This window comes from Triturus cristatus, chromosome 1_1, assembly GCF_964204655.1.
Source record: "Triturus cristatus chromosome 1_1, aTriCri1.1, whole genome shotgun sequence".
NCBI lineage: Eukaryota > Metazoa > Chordata > Amphibia > Caudata > Salamandridae > Triturus > Triturus cristatus.
In genome coordinates this window covers 957,734,333-957,755,256 of record NC_140579.1, presented here as the reverse complement: position 1 = coordinate 957,755,256, position 20,924 = coordinate 957,734,333, and the positions used below count along the sequence as shown (strand labels likewise).

General features: G+C 46.1%; 1 protein-coding gene and 1 pseudogene across 1 annotated transcript in view; both read left to right on the top strand.

Moving 5' to 3' along the window:
- Positions 1-20,924, top strand: part of PLEKHM1 (pleckstrin homology and RUN domain containing M1) — a 448,316-nt gene that overhangs the window by 346,184 nt on the left and 81,208 nt on the right. The window lies entirely within an intron of this gene.
- Positions 18,572-20,789, top strand: LOC146871377 (E3 SUMO-protein ligase KIAA1586-like; annotated as a pseudogene).

Genomic DNA, 20,924 nt, shown 5'->3' with positions numbered 1-20,924 from the left:
TCTCCGAGTGCTTTGAAGTCCTGCACTGGGGGCACATTTGGTGTCCCTGTGCATAGTCCAGCTCAAACCGGTTCAGGGGCTTCAAGCCCCTGCTCTGGCACGAAACTGGACAAAGGAAATGGGTGTAGCCACCCCTCTTTCCAAACTCTCCCATAGGTGGGTCCCTAGAGTTAGTCCAACCCCTTCCTTAGGTATAAGTAAGGAACCCCTGGCAACAGGAATATAGATATCCCTGGATGAAACTCTGTAGCTTAATCCTGGAACTTCGGCGCTCTACTCAAGACTAGAGGACTGAAGAAATCTCCCTTGGGGTCAAGAAGTGACTCCCCTGCTTGGCAGGCACCAACGAATCATTTTGCCGGTCGGTATCTCCGAAGCTCCTGCCGGACTCCGAAGTATTTGCAGCCCAGGAAGAGGATTTCCAGACTTCTCAGAAGCCGACCCGAGTCCCCAGCAAAGCTGAGACCCGCAGCCCTCGTGAGTAACGTGGAACCGGAACTCCTGGTCACCGTGCACATTTGCAAGTGCATTGACTTCCCGTCATCTCTCGAAGTCGTGCTTTGGGTTACTTGTAGCCCACGCCCCGAGCACCATCTGCACCGAAGATTGTGGGCCTACACTCCACGAGTGTTCCATGAGCCCGCTTCTTGCATTTCAGCTCGAGGCTCCTTCGCGATCCGTGGTCCGTCGACTGGTGGGTCCCTGTGAAGACAACTTTGATTTTCTTTGGGCTTCCATGGCAGCTCCAGACGTGCCCTGACTCCCCACCGCGTGGTGAGTCCCTCAGACCTTGCTGGTCTGCACCAAAGCATCTTTCTCCTTTCTGCGTGGATTGCTGTTGCCAAGACTTGTTGTGTCCAATCCGGGCACCGACGCTGCAGCACTCGACATCCTTCGTGGGACAGTTCGAATCCAGCTCCTGGTTGTCCCAGACGCCTCCTGGTCCTCGTGGCTGAAGACTCAAGCTTCACCTTCTTCACCTGAAATCACCCGACATCCGTGGGCCTTCGCCTATCGTGCCCCTGCTCACTGGCTTGTGACCCAGACGTGCCCTCTGCTTTCAGGTTCTTCTCATCCTCGATCCAGGCTTGGATCTCTTCGGACACTTCCCATCTTCGCTGGCTCCCATTGAAAACGACGACGCGACCCGACACCATTTGACACCTATGCACCCGGCTTCCCGGGGTGAAGTAACTCGAGTACTCCGGTGCTCCCATGGGTGTTGACCCTTGAACTTCCTAAGTCCAAAAGGGTTTGGTCCTAGCTCATCTCTAAGTGTCCCTAATCTTTAAAAATCTAACCGCAACTTTCCCCGTAGAAGCTAACGGGAGCTCACGGCTGTGTTCTCACACTGCACACGGCCCCCGTGGGTCCCCTGTGTCACTACCTTGGGTGGTTCCTTGGGGTCCCAGCGATTCTACAGGTTCTAGGCCTTGTGTCTAGTTAAGTCGTGGTTCTTATACCACTATTTTAGTATATGGTTTGGCTCGCCCCTAGGGCCTAACGTGTATCTGTGCTATTTTACTGTAATATTTGAAGTGTAACTTATGTGTTTGGACCTCTAGCCTCATAAAGAGACTATTAGGGTGTTTAGAAATAAATACATATATTTTATGTGGTTGCCTTTCATTTAGCCATTCAAGAGATTATAGACTGGTAAAACAAGCTGCTTTACATTCCTTCAAGACTTAGCCTGAAGGCTGCTCTCCATAGTTACCACTAGGATAGCTTTCAGTAAAGGTTGTCTTTAACCTATCATCAATAAGGGTTTGTTTGGACTGGTGCAAGGTGCCCACTATAACTAGTGGACAGCATATACCAGGCCAACGTCTCACAGATATCTTCCCATCTCTTTGAAAAATTGCAACAACATATTGTTCCCTCTATCATTAGCCTTAGCAACTACTCTTACTCGTACCATAGAAGGGGAATTGTGCACCTCCTACATCCTGCCTGACAAACACAGTTGCCAACACCAACTGAAATACAGCTACAGCTTGAAATGCAAATAAAAAACACTTTCCCAACGATCAGAATATCATCTGCAAAAACAGCATTTCAAGATATTGATTTACTTGAAAGGATATAGTCTGTGACAATCCATGTACCTTTCATATGAACTATGTGACACCTTCCCTAATGACTTCAAACCCACACATTCTGATGGGTACATCGTCCCACAGATTCCTCACCTTATGAATTCTCCTTGCAGGCTTCAAATGGCTATCCAGTGTTGCAACTCCATCAATGAAGACAGCCTATGTGGATGGCACTTCACTGGAGTATATGAGACACCTGTATCAGTTTTTTTTTTCACCTCATTGATGTGGTTCAAAGCTCTCTCTCGGTATGACGAAATTCTAAGCTTTTTAAAGTGACTCAGTCAAATATCTCCTTAAAGGGACTAGGGCTTCAAGTTTTGTGGACAACGAAGCAAGAAGATATCCCTTTTGGATACTTACAACGACTTGTGTCTGGCATTAGGACACTTTACCATGGCCTGCAATACGTACAAGCCCATGCTCCCAAAGCTTATCAAAGAGTGAAAGGCCAAGTTGTTTTTAGGTTAGCCTATTGACAAATGCAGGGTGATTTTCAGGTGGACTCCCTCCCCTAAGGTGAATCACCTTCTGGGGAACATTCTACTAAGAGCTCATCCCACAAAAGATACTATTGAAAGGAAGAGGTGCCATTCCCAGACTGTTCAGCATCTCATTTGGCGATGCTGAATTCTTCCGTGTTGTTGGACGAACCCCCATCACCTAATTAGTCTTCTGTCCTTTGGCCCACTCCGTGCTGGTGAATGCAATGCAAAGTCTTTTCAGGATGGGTCCACAAACCTCTCGCCCAAAGATTTGTCCATTTGGAGGACATTTTTTGGCTTTGGGTCACAAGCCTAGGCTGAGGATAATAAGGACTACGGATGCATCGAGGATGATGACTTTGAAGCTGATTGCCTCCTTACAAAACTGATGTTCTCTTTCATTTGGTCTTTACAAAATGCGGTGTCCTAGCTACTCCTCGAGAAGAGGACATTACTTAGCCCCTGTTACCCTGCCTCAGAGGAGGTTACATCCTTTACAACAGTTATCCAGAAGAAGGTATAGTCCTTGAAACTTGACGTCTATAATTCTGATTGAAATCTTGCAGTCCTCCCTAGGTTCTTCAGAGCATATGCTTTAATTTAATACGGCTGTACTGGATCCCATCATTGCTGTTTGAGAGATGCTCTTTGTGGCCCAACAGTCTACAGCCAGCCTGCCAGATAACATGAGTCTACTCTGGGTAACTTTCACTTTTTGTCATCCCGTCTGTCACCAGAGTCTGATTGTTCAAATGTCGTTTTCTAAGCAGAACATGAACGCTTTCCCAATTGATATTCCAAATAGGGAATTTAAGAAGCTGGATTGCGTTGGTCGCTAAGCTTTTGCCTCTGCTGGTTTGTCTCTCTGCATGGCAATTGCCACCTGCCTCCCAGGCCAGTATGTCCCTGCATTATTGGAACTGGCTTAATGTATATTTATAAGCCTGTTAGAACATATGACAAAGCCATTATCTGACCTTGTAATGGCCTAGATACTTCCCAGCAGATCCCGAAGTGTGGCTTTGACTCCACGGACACCAAGCAGCTTTTGGGGAGCGAAGGCTGGCTCTTCCTTGGAACATTTCAAGAACAATAGAGCTGCTGCTCATGCCCCGGTGGAGCAGTTCCAACAACAGTACTGGAGTTTCCACAGCTATTCGAGGGCTGTGCAGTCTTGAAAACAACAACCCGTATCAGACCTTCCAAACCACACGGCAAAGTGCGCGATATCTGTATTGTAGTGTGTATGTTTCTGTCTGTCTGTTTGTTTTCCTCTGTCCAAGTACCAAAGCCAGTGGGATCCATCTTGGATGTCCCTTGTTTGGCATGAAACAACATAGAGGAAGGTGAGGACAGCTTCCCCAGACAAGGGGGGTGTATTGCTTGCATCCTTGTGGCTAAAGTTTGCAGATACAAACACTGGAGTGAGGAGGATGGAGACTGGACTACCTTTTGAAATCCATGAAGACTTTGTTAATAAGGGGCAGCTGATTAGTTTTCCCTGAGCACAGCCATTTGCCCCCCCCCCTACCCCTGGAAAACTAAGAAGCAGGACACGTTGGTACAATGAGAATGTAATACGCTCTGAAGAATCTAGTATGAGTACTTGAGGATTTTCTGCCCACATCACTAGTCGGGGTAAGCACAAGCAAATTGATTACGCATTTGACCTTGTGGGGTCAGAAAAAAGTAATCTGCACCTTTCCGTAATTTATGCCTATGCCACAGAATACTTGGGTCTAGAATCGATAAAGTCAACCAAGGAGGAGAGAGTACTGAGTGGCGTAGCGCCATTTGGAGATCATAAGCAGGTGTGCCACCCTGTATTCGCTAATGAAATTGTGTTGTATAAAATTTAGTTCTGCTATGTGATTAAATGTACTTTCCTTCGTATAAAGACCAGCACCTGGCTCCGTTATTGTGCTTCTTTATTGATAGTTGCGTTTTTATGGTCTAGTTCGACAGCGCAGCTGTCGCCAGACAATTATGTAAGAATCGCCAGAAGAGGATCTTTAGCTCTGCCCATATGTTGGAAGCCAGGAGTACATGTTCGATTGCGCAGACGTTGTGTGCTCAGACAAACAAGTACATAGCCTTCACTCAGCAGCTGTGATCATTTTATTTATTTATTCAGCTGTCTGAGCTTGAATTGTCGGGGGCACACACACACGTTATTAAAATGTCTTAGATAACTAGATATTTCATGTTGATTTACTCTGGCAGCAGCACAGAAAGAAGAGGATCAGTTTGTAACGTACATAGATTTTTTTGGTCTGGCTTGACACTGCATTCATAAGCCTGATCCATTGTCAATGCTTGTTAGCAGTTGTCTTCCCTCCACCCCGCCTCTCAAGGAACCCTGTGACTGTATGCTTGTGATTGCCCCGGTTTGCAGCGCCGTAGTAGAACGTTCCACTGTATAGCAGTGGCAATTGACCTCACCCTCCATAGTTTGGTAAAGTAACCCCTGTCTACTCTGTGGCCCCTCGAATTGGGTCTGACACTCCTCCCTCATGTTAGCACCTTCCAGTGGTGGGGGGGGGGAGCTCCCATTTTTCACACTATGGGAAGTGATCACGGTAGGCCGCTGGCTGCTGCAGCTGATCTGCTGGGGCTGTACCCTTCTCTTCCTGTTCTCCACACCAGGGTGTGCTCTCAAGGAGCAGAAGTCATCAGTATCAGAAAAAGGGTCTATAGAAGTGGTGCCTCTGGAAGAGATGGCTGCAGACTCCCTTTTTAGGTCTCGTGAGCCAAAGGCTCGAAGAGACATTTTATATGTGGGATTTTCAAAGTGCTACCCACAGTTTTGGCTGGCCTAAACCTTGAGTGCACGTTGGCGTGCACGTGCACAGGTGCTGCTCACACTCCCTCCTCCCTTCTCCCCTTCCCGTCAGCTTTGATCAGGCTCCTCTGTTGCTGGCATTCCCCCCTCCCTTCTCGCCCAGCCCTTCTTGTCACCTCGGCTTGTTTAACACAGCTGCTGCTCACACTCCCTCCTCCCTTCTCCCCCTCCCTTTTCTTCAGCTTTGATCAGGCTATTTTTTTTTCATTCCTAAGCGGACCGGAGCACAGCTCGGGGTGCTGCTGTGCTCCCTGATAGCCCCATGCCCGTTTTCCATAACATGACTCCTTACACCACAAAGGATCCCACCTTTCATGCAGCACGCACCTCCACACCCGAAAGAAGTCTCATCACCACCCGGAAAAAGTATCATTTAACACTGCAGCTGAGACCTCACACCCAAATGGGGTGTTTGTTCTCACTTGGCACTGGATAAGCCTGTATTCATTTACTACCACGGCCCCCCTTCCCCCTCATCTCATAAGCTGCTTCCCCTTTCACATCTCCATCACTCTGTGCTCTCCTTCTCTTTTTTTTTTTTGCTTTCAGCGCGAGGCTCTTTGCTTTCAGCACTTCACAGCAGCGCATGTGTTTATTTCTTCTCTCCATACGCCTTTGTGTGCTGCTTCCCTTTTCAAATCTCCATCACTCTGTGCTCTCCTTCTCTTTTTTTTTTTTTGCTTTCAGCGCGAGGCTCTTTGCTTTCAACACTTCACGGCAGCGCATGTGTTTATTTCTTCTCTCCATACGCCTTTGTGTGCTGCTTCCCCTTTCACATCTCCATCACTCTGTGCTCTCCTTCTCTTTTTAGGCAGCGTTGTGGGTGTGATTAATTAGGCGGACTTCGAGCACTTGTTTCGTTGTGTAACTCTTTGAGGTGTTTGCAGGGGGCTGAGCAGGAAACAATAGCAGCCCCTCCCCCTTCCCTAAGAGACAGAGGTGCCAGCAGCTGACCCGGGCTTTTCCAAAACTGGCCTGGACTAGCGTGCATTTAAGTGATTTAAATATAGACTAATCTGTTCCCTTTGGTTTCTTTCTGCACCTGCACGTGATGACAAGCAGAGTTACAATAATTAAACTTTCGAATCTCTTTTAAAAAAACATTTTGGTTGGCGCTTCGCAGTCTTCTGTAGTAATTGTTAAAAAGTCACGGCTTGGAGGAGCCAAGATGGCGGACGGATAGGACGTCTGAGCTCCCGGCTCCGCAGCCCGTCTGCTGTTTACATGACATCCTGATCTTTAATCCTGCCTACGGCGCGAGTAAATGTAACCACGAATGCGCTGATACTTTCCGCATTCCTCCGATGTCCCCGCCGGCTTTTTTGGTCGAGGATTCATAGAGTTTGCCGACTTTGGACTTTGCCCACGCATTCTGGCCCGACCACCGCCACCGGACACCGCTCACACGTACGGTGAGACGACCTGGGGCTGGACCGGCGCCTGGGGAAATGTGACCGGGCGTGGAGTGGGCGGCCTGGCGGAGCCTTCTTCGCTACGGAGAGAATTCCGGTACGATTGGGTCCGGGCTGGCGAATCTTCCATTGTCCTCCTACCAGCGGCCAGAGCGGTATCCGCTTGAGATCGCCCACCACCCGCATCGCAACACAGCCGAGGGCTCTCCCATTGTGTGAGCCCTGTATAGCGAGCAGCACCTCCTCTTGCCTTAACTACTGTTCCCCCGTCCTATGGCGTCGCCCTCACCCCTCCGAGGTGGGCTAACGGCATACATGGTACCGGTGCCGGTCTACCTCGCCGGAAAGGCGGAAGCCGCCATATCCCTGACGCAAGCTTCCCTGCCTACCGTCGAGCTGGAGGGTGTCCCGGTGGCGCCTTTACATACTGTCGGCATGCTGAAGCAGGGAGCAGACCTGACCTATGGTGATATCCTTCTAGCCCTGGGGGACTTGCGGGCGACATGGTGCCAACGCACTCGAGAACTGGAGCGGCAGATCGATGCCACTATGCCATCCAGGGAACTACTGCGGTTGTCTGACCCCCCCATGCCTCTTATTCCCTTCGAGGCGGATACAAATTGGCGACAGGGGGATACTGTGGAACGTCCTCTCCCTGGCTACAGTGTCGAGGGTTCTCTTAAGGACAAAGTTGCAGATACAAAGCTCCCTTCCACTTTACAAGCTGAGACTCTGCCTCTGCAAGTGTTGCCATGTCTGCCTCAACATCGCCGGAGTGTGTGCTGTTCTGTGGGGAAAACTGTGTTTGTCACTATCGATGTGGTGATGGTCTACGACTGGGAACTCTCGCTTCTCCTCCCTCTGCGTCTTCTTTGCCGGGAGCGGCCATCTTGCTCCTTTGTTCTGCCTGAGGTACACTCCCAGCGGCGGCCATGTTTGGTGAGGTCTCCGCGTTCAGGCCAGGGTTGATGTTGCCTCCCTTGATGATCCTGCCTGACCGCCTGGCATGACCCGGACTAGAACATTTGTTTATGTATCGGTTGATCCGCATGTTTGTAATTCGCTACTGTTTATTGCGGGGGTGGATCTGTGGGGCCACTTAGGATCGGGCCGGGGCTGGGCGATTCCCTTTAGTTTGCTGTACGTATTGGCGGGCGGGGACTAGGATGAGACTGCCAAGTGTCTGCTTTACTCGCACATTTGTAATGGAGTTTCCCCACCTGCCGCTTTGCTTGCCACTTCAGTTGTGCTGCTGATATTCAGGGTGGGGGATGCGTAAGGGGCTGTGGTGACCGGGAGTATATAAAATTTCCTCCTCCTGTCTTCTCTGGGAGTCGGAGACTGGGAGGTTATTTCCCACTCTCCAGACTCTCTTTCCTACTTGGGGTTCATTTGGGGCGACAGGCATGCCTAATGGGGGGGGGTGGGCCGTGGCCTTCCGCTGGTATGCAGGGTGGGGGGATGGGATGTGTTCTATGTCTTCTTCGTCTCTATGGCCCTCTTTCTCTTTCTTTCTCTCTTCCTCTTTGGTTTCTTTCTCTTTTACGTTTCTTTGTTTCTTCGGGGTTGGGGTTCAGTGTTAGCAGGGAGCTTATTGTGTTCCATCATTCTGTGGTATAGTGTTTGCTTTTAGTTCCTGGATGGTGGCCACCTGTTTCCTTATTAATGCCTTCCTATATGACGCCTCCTTCTGGGTGCTCCGTGAATGGTGCTGTCTCTCCTGGTCAGTGATTAGCTTCGAACCTTTTCGAAGTTCACTACATCGTACTCGACGAAACCATAAAATCAAAACCTTTTCTTATCCTGACATGATTGTTTTATGTTCTCCGATGTCATAGCGGCCGGCCCCGAGGGGTTGTAGGCAGACGCTGTGTATTGTGCAACTACCGAAATAAAGGTTTTTAAAAAAAAAAAAAAAAAAAAAAGTCACGGCTTAAACTAATGTTTTTACTTTAACTTCGGCTCAAGCACTTCAAATTTGTCTCATCCTTGCACAGAAATGTGGCCCGCAACCCAGCTTTAATTCTCGTCAATAGTTTCTGTACTGTGCTGATAGAAGCTCGCCGTACTAGTTTCACTTCCACGAACTGTACATGCCTTTGTGCACGTCGCTGTTCTCTAAAACATGCTAGTTTTTTAAATGTGTGTAAGTGTCACAATTGGTTTCCTCAATTCTCTGGTTCTAATTCAAATTGTTTTATGTAACGTGGACTACAACAAAATAAGTTTTTGGTTTGCCATCCCCAGAGAGGCACACTACACCCCCTCTCCCTTCACTACAAACGGCCGCTCTCAGGCTACGCAAGCCCCGCCTCGTCTTAAGAGCCCTGTTACCAAGTTTTTATGGGGACCCCGATTCACACGTGTCGCCACAGGCTGGAAAGCTACAATCATTTCCTGTCTCGGTTTTTGGGGGCCAGCCTTCCTCCCTGGTTGATACCGTGCAGGCCCGACCCATAAATCCCACATGTGCGCGCATAACCCTACATCCCATCTCGTTATTTTTAACGAGGATAAAGCGGCCAGTCTGCATGCAGCCGGTCGGACCATAGTGTGTTAGGCAGCAAGACAACTCAGTGGGTTAAAAACGGTCTTAAGGACGTAGGTGCAAAGTCTGCCAGACTGGCAAGCCTTTCATCCTTCCAAGGAGACGTGTTTGATAAGAACTGTTTATAATTGAAGCAATCACTACAACATAACACACGTAAAGGTCTGTGCGCTTATGACGTGATCACTACAAACCTGGACCGGATAAAGACCTGTGGGTGGTGCGGGCTCACCCGAGGCTTACAGCACTGACTACTTCCTCCACACCCAAGTTGCACTTAAATCTCTATCCACTGGAACAATTTTTAATCAGAATTAATATTATTAACACTATATTTAATTTTAAACATTGGAGTTTATCACCCAAGGCAAGGTTCCTCATTATGTGGCCGCCGCACGGATGAAAGGCGGAGTGGGCCTCACCAGGCCTCAGACACGTGACACACAGATCTCCGCGGCGGGGGGTGCAGCCCCCTTATGCACCTTCCCGTGCCTCCACCTTCCAGTCTGCTATCACCGAGATGATGCCAGGCAGAAGGCTCGAATCAGTAACCCCGAGCCAACGGCTGCTAAGTGAAACGAGTTTTTCATAGCGCATACTAGAAATTGAGTTGCGTGTAGGCGCTTTGATGGATTTATACTGTGCGCCTGGATAAAGGTTAGGGTGGTAGGCCTCGAGCGTCCCACATTAGATTGTACTTCTCGCGCCACCTTCGATGCGCCTCGATTGGCAGAGGTCTTAAACTTCTATCTCATTGGCTATATCCTCCCCCAAAGATGGCATCGTGACCCTTTACCCTGGACCAGAGAAGCCATAGGGCCACCAGCAGGGCCTCCAGATGCGTCATCCTCAGTCAGGCCTCACTCGTGGTACCAGCTGACTGCTTTCGGCTGTGTGAGGCCCAAGCTCCCCCCCCCCCCCTCCTTCCACACACACGCACCCATTCCAGGGTCCTTTTCACACACAAAACACCAATTTTCCGGCGTTTCCACTAAAGGAAGGGGCAGATTTACAAGCTCCTTGCGCCACTTTTGCGTCACTTTTCCCATGTTAAAAGTGGCGCAAAAGTGGCGCAAGGGGCTTGTAAATCTGCCCCGAAACATTAAACTGAGTCACTTTCTACTAAGTGGGCAATTTGTACCAAACCCCCTCTCTCCACCAACCTCTGAAGAGAGGAGGCCTCGAGGGTCCCTTTCAAACCCAAAACAAGCATTTGCAATGCAATAGGTCTCGCAGCTACACAAGCTGCTATTGGCATTGTAAATGACAATGCCTTTTATTTATGTTTTTAAAACGAAAACAAATATAAAAGGCATTGTTATTTGCGATGTCAATAGCTCAAACTCACGTAAATGCGAGACCTATTGCATTGCAAATGCTTGTTTCTTGATGCCAAAGAAGTATGGTGACCGGAGGCTGGTTTGTATTGGAGTCAATGCTTGACGCATCCCTGATGAAGGTCTTCACTCCTCCTCTTAGTACTGTAACTATTCAGACTAGTAATCCAATGTGTCTTGACTCGAGCCTGGATCCTGGTCCTGCAGGTCTTGTGCCTTGTAGGCCCCATGGCTCCATACATCCTGGTGGTGTATCACGCCAGATAGCAAATGAGAGCCCTTGACTGGTGTCAGAGGAGGCAGTGGCTGCAACACCAAGGAAGTCTGCGCTTAAGTGCAGATTTTCAGTTTGGTGCATCAGGATATGCTCCAGTGGATGAACACCTTTATCCTTTCAGCCTCCCATGACTCATATTACCGTAGTCACAGATGCATCCTTATTGTGTTGGAAAGCCTAGTCAGGGGCAACTTGGCACAGGGCCTTTGGTCTGCATAAGAGCAGTTTGTGCTCATTTATGTGTTAGAGAGAGCCATTCAGATCTTGTCAGAAAACACCAGCAACAGACTCGTGGTGGACCCTGTGTTGGGAAGCGGCTTGCCTATGTAGGTGAGCGCAGTGAGTGGCATCGTCTCCATAGTGGAACACCTAGTTAACTGTCTCAAAGTAAGGGTGGATGCTGTCAGTCACCTCTCACTGCAGGACCTCAAGTCCTCCAGATTTCGGTTTCTATTTATGGATTGGTTCTTCATGGCCCAGAACAGTAAGTGTTCTCGGTCTTGTGCCATTTATTTCCTCTGAATGGTTCCCTGGCAGAGACCTTCAGGTCAGTGGCGTCTGGTGATGTTTGTAAGTGGTGGGGCTACGTTATGTCAGTCACACAGCCTAGCGTTTCCTTATGGCAAGTTAAGACCTCAGGAAGCCACTTAGTGGTGGTACCAAACTACTACAAAAGGCCCTAAAAGTGCAAATTTTTCAGCATATTCGGGCCGCTCCAGAAAGCAACATGCTCTTTTGCAAGTCACACTAAAAGTTCTCATGTCATTCATGGACAGTCCAGCCTGCTTTCGAGCCTTAGTGACCAGTTTCAGGGTACACACAGATGTCAGCAGTGAGCGTTTAACTTTCTGACACTGAGATGAAGAATACTTGAGACAGTCAGAAACTAGCTGCAGGCCGTAGTAGCAGTCAGATTGCAGCCCTGAAATAACAGTATTTTAATGTCACTTTCCCACATAAGGGGAGCCCTCTCAAGCCAGTTGGCTCCAATGCACCTTCATCCCACTTGATGAGATGGGCTCACCTCGACCACTTGAAGAGGCGATCTCACCCTGACCTCTGATGTGGTAGCCAGTGTTAGAAGTGGGGGGGGAACGGAAGGGCACGGCGTGCCCCTACTTTTAAAAATTATGCTAGTCCGTTCCCCTACTTCTTGATTTAAAAAAAGCGTCCCGGGACTGCCCTAATTTAAAATGACACCTTTATTATCCAGCCTGTGTGGTCCACCGTGCACATCGACGAAGGCCTGTGCAGCGCGCCCGACCTCCTCCCTTTCCCCTCTGTGACTAGGGGCCTGCAAAGTGACACTGAAAGGGGCCATCAGTCTAGCATAGCGCGAAAACGGCTGCTCTGAGCCCGTGATTCACACCTCATTCAGAGAGGACAGCTGCCTGCCTGCCCCCACTCTGACGAATACAATGGTCACATCAGGATACTTTGGTGTCTCCCCCCTTCCCCGCTCACGCAGACTGACGGACGCCACCTAGGATAGAAGAAAAGGGCTTCACTGAGGACTTTGTGACTGTAAATCTGCTCTCCAGCCAGGCAGAACTGAAACGCTGTCCCAGCCCCACTAGCCTCTCCTGGAAATTGTTCTCCGTGCCTGCCCAGTGGTCACCGGCCCCTCCTTTACAGCTCTGCTCTTTTCTCTGTACCGGGCCTGCAAGAGGAGCCTGGACTGCCTCTGAAGTTGAACTCCACAAAGATCAAGTAAGTTGGGAAAATTAAATACCTGGTGCATTTTTTAAACGGGGAATGTCGAATGTCTTATCTGCTGTTTTTTAGGTTATTTTTTTTTATGTGAGGCAGACATGACAACCCTCCCGATTCAGGCAGGAGACTACCGATTTGAAGGCTAGTCTCCCATTGAAGCATCTAGAAACCCGATGCCAGCACTAATTACGTTACCTTCTGCTCTAGGCTGCAAAATATCGAAAACACATTTTAATGGGATGTTTCAAAGATGGACTAGAATTTCTTTTCATGCCATGACAAGAATAAACTAATTTTAGAGTTGGGGGATTTTAGGTTAACAGGTGGCATTAATAGTCTCATATTACAGGCAAGCATGTGTCCCTGTGCTAAGAAGCTGTAACTCCTGAAGACTACACCCTAAACAAGTATGATGGCTTACGACTATTCAGAGAGCAGCACTGCAAACTGTGTGTAAAGGGGAAAACCCACGTAAGGATGAGAGAAGACCCAGGAAATCTGTCTAGAAACGTGGTTAATTGGCTGTCAGGTTTCCTAACATACACTTGATAAAGAAAAATATCTTTAACTGTACAGCTAAATACATCATTAACTAGTATGAATTAACGTGTGAAATCTGATATATTTTTAACTTCCAATATTTAACATGGCATGTTCACAAAGTCTGCTTTTTAAACCATAAATGTGATAAACCTAGTCGTCCCTCTGGTGAAGCTGTGATCTACCATTAAATACACTATTGTGAAACAATACCTATGAGGCTAAAATTGCTAGAAACTACGCTACGTACCAGCATTTTTTAAATAAACATTTGAGCTACTATGGTCAAGAAAGGGACTTATTCAACCAGCGTTGAACCTGGTATCATGTTAGTCGCTACTTAGTTGATGTCCGTTGTCCTACCTGTTTTCATCATTATATTTTCTGTTATAGCGCCCAACACAAACTTTCTGCTCTGTAATGAGGGCGGTCTGCACTTAAAGCACAGAAGAGATCAGCACACACCCTTTCTATTCATCACATCTCAAATAGGAAGGCAACTTGTGATTATTTAAGGTTTAATATGAATTATTCACATTAAAATACATTTCCAAAGTCCGATATGTTTCCAATCAGAGAATGTCCCCAATACGCTTAAAAGTGGAAGCACAAGCCATTTGTCTCCGAGCCATGGAGCTTCTGTCATCAGCACTGCTCCTATTTTCCACAGGACCAGTTCAAACATGAATAGCAAAATATCCTAGTTTGCAAATGTTTTCTGAATAATTATGATCCTGGCATATTTGACACATAACACATCTGCTACATAATCTGACAATTTTAACTTACAAATTGTTTGTAGCTCAAACGGATCAAAAGTTAAAAAAAAATGTGACTTGTGTTGCTGCGAAGTGGACAGCCCTTCGCAAATGTTGCACCCTAAGTGTGCCGGGTATGCGCAGACATGGGTCCTGGGCTCACTGTCCCAAAAGCAGCTAAAGTCAGAAAGCCGGTAGTGAGAGCTCAAAAGATATATTATCAGTAGTCCGGTAGGAGAGATTAGTAGTTACTCGGATCTACTTTAAAGTGAAGGATCAATAAAGAACTGCGACAGGTTTTCTTTTCCTGAGTCTTATGCCAGTGGAACAGTAAAATGTATAAACTATTTAACTGTGTCGGTTGTGCACAATACCCTTTCTCACCATGGCTGGTGATGCTTGAGAGTAGTGTAGCGTAATGCTAGAGCTGAACTAGAGCGTACAAAGCGAGTAAGGGTGCCTTTTTTTTTTTAGGAGGATTTGCAGTCTGGGTGTTGCTACTCCCAAGATAATTTTGAAAAAAAAACTATAGTGTCAAATACTGCATTTTATTTTCAACACCCCATTTTTTACACAAATTCTCTCAAAAGCCATTACTGTGCCAAGACAACATCCCCAGGAGTTGACCACGTTTTCTTTCAAGATGCACAATATGTTCCTCCCATAAGTAAATATTTACCTCCACTTTGCCAAGGCCTGTGTTTTGTCCTGCTTGCTCACATGTTATCTCACTCAGGCTCACTACCCCCATTATTCATTCTCACTCACTTTCCCTTTTACTCAAAATTGCTCACTTGCACTCACACTTCAACATTCGGTATCACATTCTCACTCTCACTCAGTCTCACCACTTTTTCCTACTCTGATTACCTCATTCTAACTTACAGTTTCACTTACTCTACGTGACTCCTTCTCACTCACTTTCTCTCACTTTCATCGACATACACTCTTTCACTCATGCTCAGTTACATTCAGGCACTCAACCATTCACACCCACATTTACTTACTCGCACTCATTCGTCTTTGCAGGACACTTGAATACATATGTGCTATACTATGTTTGAGCAGCTAGCTGGCTGACATGAATAAGAATTATTTATTTATTTATCTCACTTGTAAAGCGCACTCTCACCTAACAGGCATCCTGGCGCTGACAATCAAGAGTGCACAATTTGTGGATAAGAAGGAGCCCTTGTGGATTTCCGTGAGTCAGATCAGATTCTCTTGAAGAGTCCCTTTCTCTTCTGAGCCCTGCTTAACACATGTATACAGGAGGAGCCCTATATTCATGTCCTCAATGTTTGAGACAAAAAATACTCATTGATTTCTGAACGAGAGTAAAAGCGTTAAGGTAACATGTTGTTCCTGCTTATATTTTGCATGCTGTACATAATCCTGCATTCCCTATGAGTATTTGCTTTTCCCAGAATGTTGTTACATTTTTTTCAGGCACTGCATAATTTGAAATGAGTCACATCCAGGTGCTTATAATGGGGCAGAATTGGGTTGTAGCTGAAGAAAGTGCGAGTTTCACTCAGTTGGGCAGAAGGGTGTTCGATGGGGATAGGATGTGGCATTATGGCCAGAGCTACCAAATTTGGAACTGGGGAACCTGGTTCAGCCTTCATGCCTTGTCCATCAGACCACTCCTGAGGGAGCACCCATGATAGACTTTAGAAGGCCCCACTAGACCTTAGAAGCCCTGGTCTCTTAGCACCAGCAGGTGAACCCTACCGGTGGCCAGTTGGGTAAACTTGAAGCCCTGTCCACCACAATCCATACCGAAGTTCACCACTAGTCTTGCGGGCAGGTCTACAAAGCAGCACACCCTAGAGCAGCAGTGGCTTTGTCACGGAGGTCACAGGACCATTGAGGCCACTCCACCTCACGTATTGGTGCCTTCATAGGCCTTGTTCCAGTAGTACTAATGCAACTCACCAGGGATTTGCAATGCAGGATTTGCATGCACACCAGACTAAGGAGCATGTTTTCAAGGGCCTTGCGTCATGCTTGCACCTTGCAATGTGGTACATGCACAATGCAAAGCCCGAAGTCATATTTTAAAAGCCATGTAAAACCACTTTGCATGTCTTTGAACGGCTTCATAGATATGGAGTACTGCAACGCAGCACAAACTGCTGCATTGCCTTACTGTGTGCACGGGAGGAGTTGCGGTAGGTGTTGCATGGGAGACTGGTTTTGTAACTGGGGACTGGTTTTGCAGCAATGCTGCGAATCGGCCCCCAGTAACAAAACCAGCAGAACTGTGCAGCATAATGACTCACTCTTAAAAACTCATAAATCACTGCAGAGTTCCTTGTAAACCGCAGTAGTTTTCCTGCAATAATAAAAGTCTCCCTCACAACTCCCACGGTTTTTGACGAATTCATCGATTTACAAGGACTTTTAATCCTGGGAATGCGGCAAAATCATGCGCTGCCCCAGAGGAGGCATAACTAGGAGAAATATCTTTATTTCTCCTTGTTTTTTCCTCTTTCAAACTGTGCTTTATTCTGCAGCCCACATAGAAAGATGAAAAAGCCTCTCAAGATTGTTTTTGTACAGGAAGGTGCCCCTTCCTGCACAAAAACAATCCTGCATGCAAAGGAGGCACCCTTGCAACATGGGGCAAGTGTGCCTGCGTTGAAGCTAGGCTGTCGAAATGGCGCCAGTGCGGGGGGAAAAGACCGGAATGCATCATATTGGATAAATACGGCACATTCCCGCCCTTTCCCTGTGACGCAGGGCAGCGCAGCAAAGTAACTTGCTGTGCTGCCCTGCGCCACCATTCCCATAAATATGTCCCTAAGCTCACAAACTTCATTGTCTCTCTGCATCATACACAAGCACTTTTAGCATGTGCTGCCTGCTTTGGGGCCACTGCAATTATGCAGCAATGGAGGACAACATTATGTTGCAGTGTTGACTAAATTATGCAGCAAAAAAGACTGCAGTGTTATGTAGTATATTTTCTGATACATTATTATTTTGACATTTTTACACATACTAACAGTCTCTGGAAAACTTTCGCCTCATTAATTCCAGTGTAACATGCAAATGCAGCGGTGAGAAAGGTGACCAGTCAACCTTTGCACACGGCCTTCCACTTCACAGCAACACAATTCACGTTGTTTAGTAACTTTTGATCCGTTTGAGCTACAATTTTTTTTTTGTTAAAACCATCCGATTATGCGGGAGATGTATCATGTGGAAAAATACGGCAGAGCTATAATTATGTGGAAAACATCTGCAAACTAGGATATTTTACCATTCATGTTTAAACATCTAATGCTGGCCTCGTGCATGCTGCGTGAAGCACATAAAAAAACCATAGGACTACAACTTTGCTTTGCTCGAGTGTCACTGAATGACGTAGTCAACAGTGCCCCCAGCACAGAAAACACTGACAGTGAGGTACAAGTGGTAATAAAATGTAACTATTATGCACACACTGCCTCAGATAACTAAAATGCATTATGCCAGAACGTATCAACTTATTATGTTCCAAGTCTTGTTTACCAGCTGCTATAAGATGTGTACTGCAGTAAGACATCTAGGGGGTTGACTTGGCCATTCAAGAAGGCCCAACTTTATGAGAAGGGGCAGGAATGGGCAGCAGAGCTCAATAGTTAGAACAGTGGTCTTTAAACCAGGGTTTACTCGTGTCGAACAGTTTTTTTTTGTCCCTGAACTTAGTTATGGAACAATTTAAAATTGAGCAGTTCCCATTCTGTAGATACCAGTGCAAAATGATCATTATTTTCTAGCAAATTCATGCAAACTTTTATTTAACATTCCCTTCTTTATTTGAAAGATTTCTCAGATCGTGCTGTTGCAGACACTCACCAGAAACCGGAGGAGGATGTTTCTGTTCTCAAACCAGAAAGACAGGTCATCATCAAACCACGGCACTGCAAGGCCATAGAGGGATCAGGTTTACTGCTAGATCGGAGGCAAATCAGTGTCACTGCATAGGACGCAAAGCACAGTTGTCACAGAATCTCGGAAGTAGGGGTGCTTCCTAAATCTCTTCCGCCTGCCACATAAATTGCTGCTTACCCAGAAGCTTCGCAGTATTCGACTTTCTTCAATCCAACGTCAAGTTTTAAAGAGGTAAAGAGCCTCAGCCAGGTTCTGAGACTATTCAATCTATTCCCTCACATTTATTGGGACCTGCTCATTGATACAAACAATGTAGCATTTAATTCCCCCATTATTCCATTGCATAAATGCATGTAAAAATATTTTTCAAGTAAATGCCTTAAGTGTGGGCTGACACATTTTAATTGACACCTTAGTTTTAATTGTCAAACGGCTAATATTCAATATAGTGTTTACCGTGGGATTAAAAAATGACATGGACTCTTTCTTAAATTGTCTTGTGAAAAATCCCAATTTGTACCGACAGCCAGCATTTAAAATAAATCATGAGTTATGGTACAGTGCTTATTTTAAAATGTATGTATTTACACAATTATTTATGCAGACGCTTCAGTGGCTGCAGAAGAAAAATGCTCCAGCCACATCTCGCGAAACACGCAAGTTCCCAGGCTCCAGTACGGAAGGACCAATGGCAAATGCAAATCAGGGTTTTGAAAGGCAAACAAGTGAAAGTGGCAGGATGCCCGAGAAGAGGAGAAGAGTCGGTTCTGAAGACGAAGTATTGTTAGATGGCTGTGGCACTAACAACAGTCACATACTCCTCCAAGGAAATGTGGTGAAGAGTGTGGATCAAATTGATCACCCAGCCTGCTGGTCTTCGGAACAACTTGAAATCAAACGTACAGAGTATCCATGGCTCTTATTTTCCAAAGGCAAGCTTGGATGTAAAGTGTGCAGGAAGGTAAATCTTAAAACAGAAACAAGTCAAGGTGTGCATCTTTCCATGGAATGGGTAGATTGCTTGGTCATCTCATATGGCCCTTCTAAAGACAGGCAGTTAATTTCTCTGCGGAAAAAAATATTTCGTCATAAGAATAGCTCCTGTCATCTTAAGGCACTAGCTATTTTAGAACAGAGGGCCCGTGAAAGTATTCCACAGTACACTTTGAAAATGCAAATGAAAGTACAGGAAGAGACATGCCGTGTATTCAGAACTGCATACAAAATAGGCAAACATGAGCGCCCTTTTTCTGATATTTCGTTAGATATTGATGTTCAAAAGATGAATGGTGCAGACTTGGGCAGAGTCTTGCATTCAGATCACAGCTGCGCTGACATAATAGACCATATTGCTGCTACAATGAGGTCAAGGCTGATTGATTGTATCTTGCAGAATTAATCAAAAATAAGCCTCATGATAGATGAATCTACCACAGTTAGTAAATTGACCACACTAATTATCTGTGTAAGAGCATGTATTGATAAACACAATGAGCCACTGACCTTTTTCTTAGACCTTGTTGAGTTGCCAAGCACAGCAGCAGATATAATCTTAGATACCTTACTTGCATGCTTAGAGAGACACGGTTTTACTGATGAGTATTTAAAAAGTCATTTGTTTAAGCTTGTAACAGATGGTGCTTCCAATATGATAGGTAGGAAATCCGGTGTGGCAACTCTTCTGAAACTGAAATATCCACAGTTGAGTGTATGGCACTGTGCTAACCACAAGCTGGAGCTTGCTGTGGGTGATGTTTGTAAAGAAGTCACAGGCATTAATCAGCTCAAAGTTTTTTTTGATAAACTATATACCACCTACCATGCCTCTCCAAAAAATCAGAGAGAGCTTGGGGAATGTGCTCTGGAGGTAGAAGTAAGACTGCTGGCAATTGGAAAGGGGCTAGATGTACGTTGGGTGTCCTCAAGTGAAAGATCTGTGAGAGCTGTTTGGAATAACTACAAAGCACTTAGTAAACATTTCATGGAATCTTCTGAAGACTCAACGAGGAGTGACATTGAGCAGAGGAAATATGCTGGTTTAAACCGTTTATTAACCTCCCTGGTGTTTGTTGAAAATATGGGCATTTTATATGATGCTCTCACAGAATTGGGTGACCTATCCAGAAGCCTGCAGCGGCGTGATATGACCATATATGAGGCCGATCGTTCAATACAGATGCAGATTTTAGTGTTTGAATCAATGGCTGATTCACCTGGGCCCTTTGTTACAACTGCATTAGATGCTGCTGAACGGATGCCGTTTGCTGGTGTAGGACTGCAACAGAACAAAGGCTGTGTTAGCATCAATAGGGCACAGTTCTTTAGGAGCTTAGCAAATAACCTGCGAAAAAGGATGACAATGTCTAATGCATCAAATGTTTCTAGATGCACAACCACAAACAATGATGAAATAGAATACAAAGAGTTAGTACATAGAATGAAACTCCTACAACCAGTTTATTGGCCAGATCCAGTAGACATCGTATACGGTGAGGGAGAATTACAAAACCTTTGTAGCAGGTTGCATGTATTTGATACCAGGCAGTACATCCTTGGTTTCAGAGAGTACAAACAAAATAAAAATTGCATCCCTGAAAGCCTGAAACCATTAATGCACATTATAAACACCTTTTGTACCTCAACTGCTGAATGTGAACGGGGCTTTAGTGTAATGAATGATGTGCTCACACCACTGTGGAACAGAATATCAATCAATCATCTGTCTTCTATAATGTTCATAAATATCGTGGGGCCACCTGTCATAGAATTTAAACCTGAATTTTATGTTCAGAAGTGTTTAGAAAAAGGGAGGAGAAGTGCAGATGAAAGAAACTGCGTGGCTCGGAGACAAATGGCTTATGATTCCACTTATAAGCCTATTTGGAATATTCTGTGATTGGAAACATGTCCCACATTGTAAATGAATTAAATATAAACAACTTGTATATTAAACCTCAAATAAACATGTTTATTGATTCTTTGAATTAAATAACGTTATAAGCTGTAACTGGTCAGTGAAATGCCAAACGTT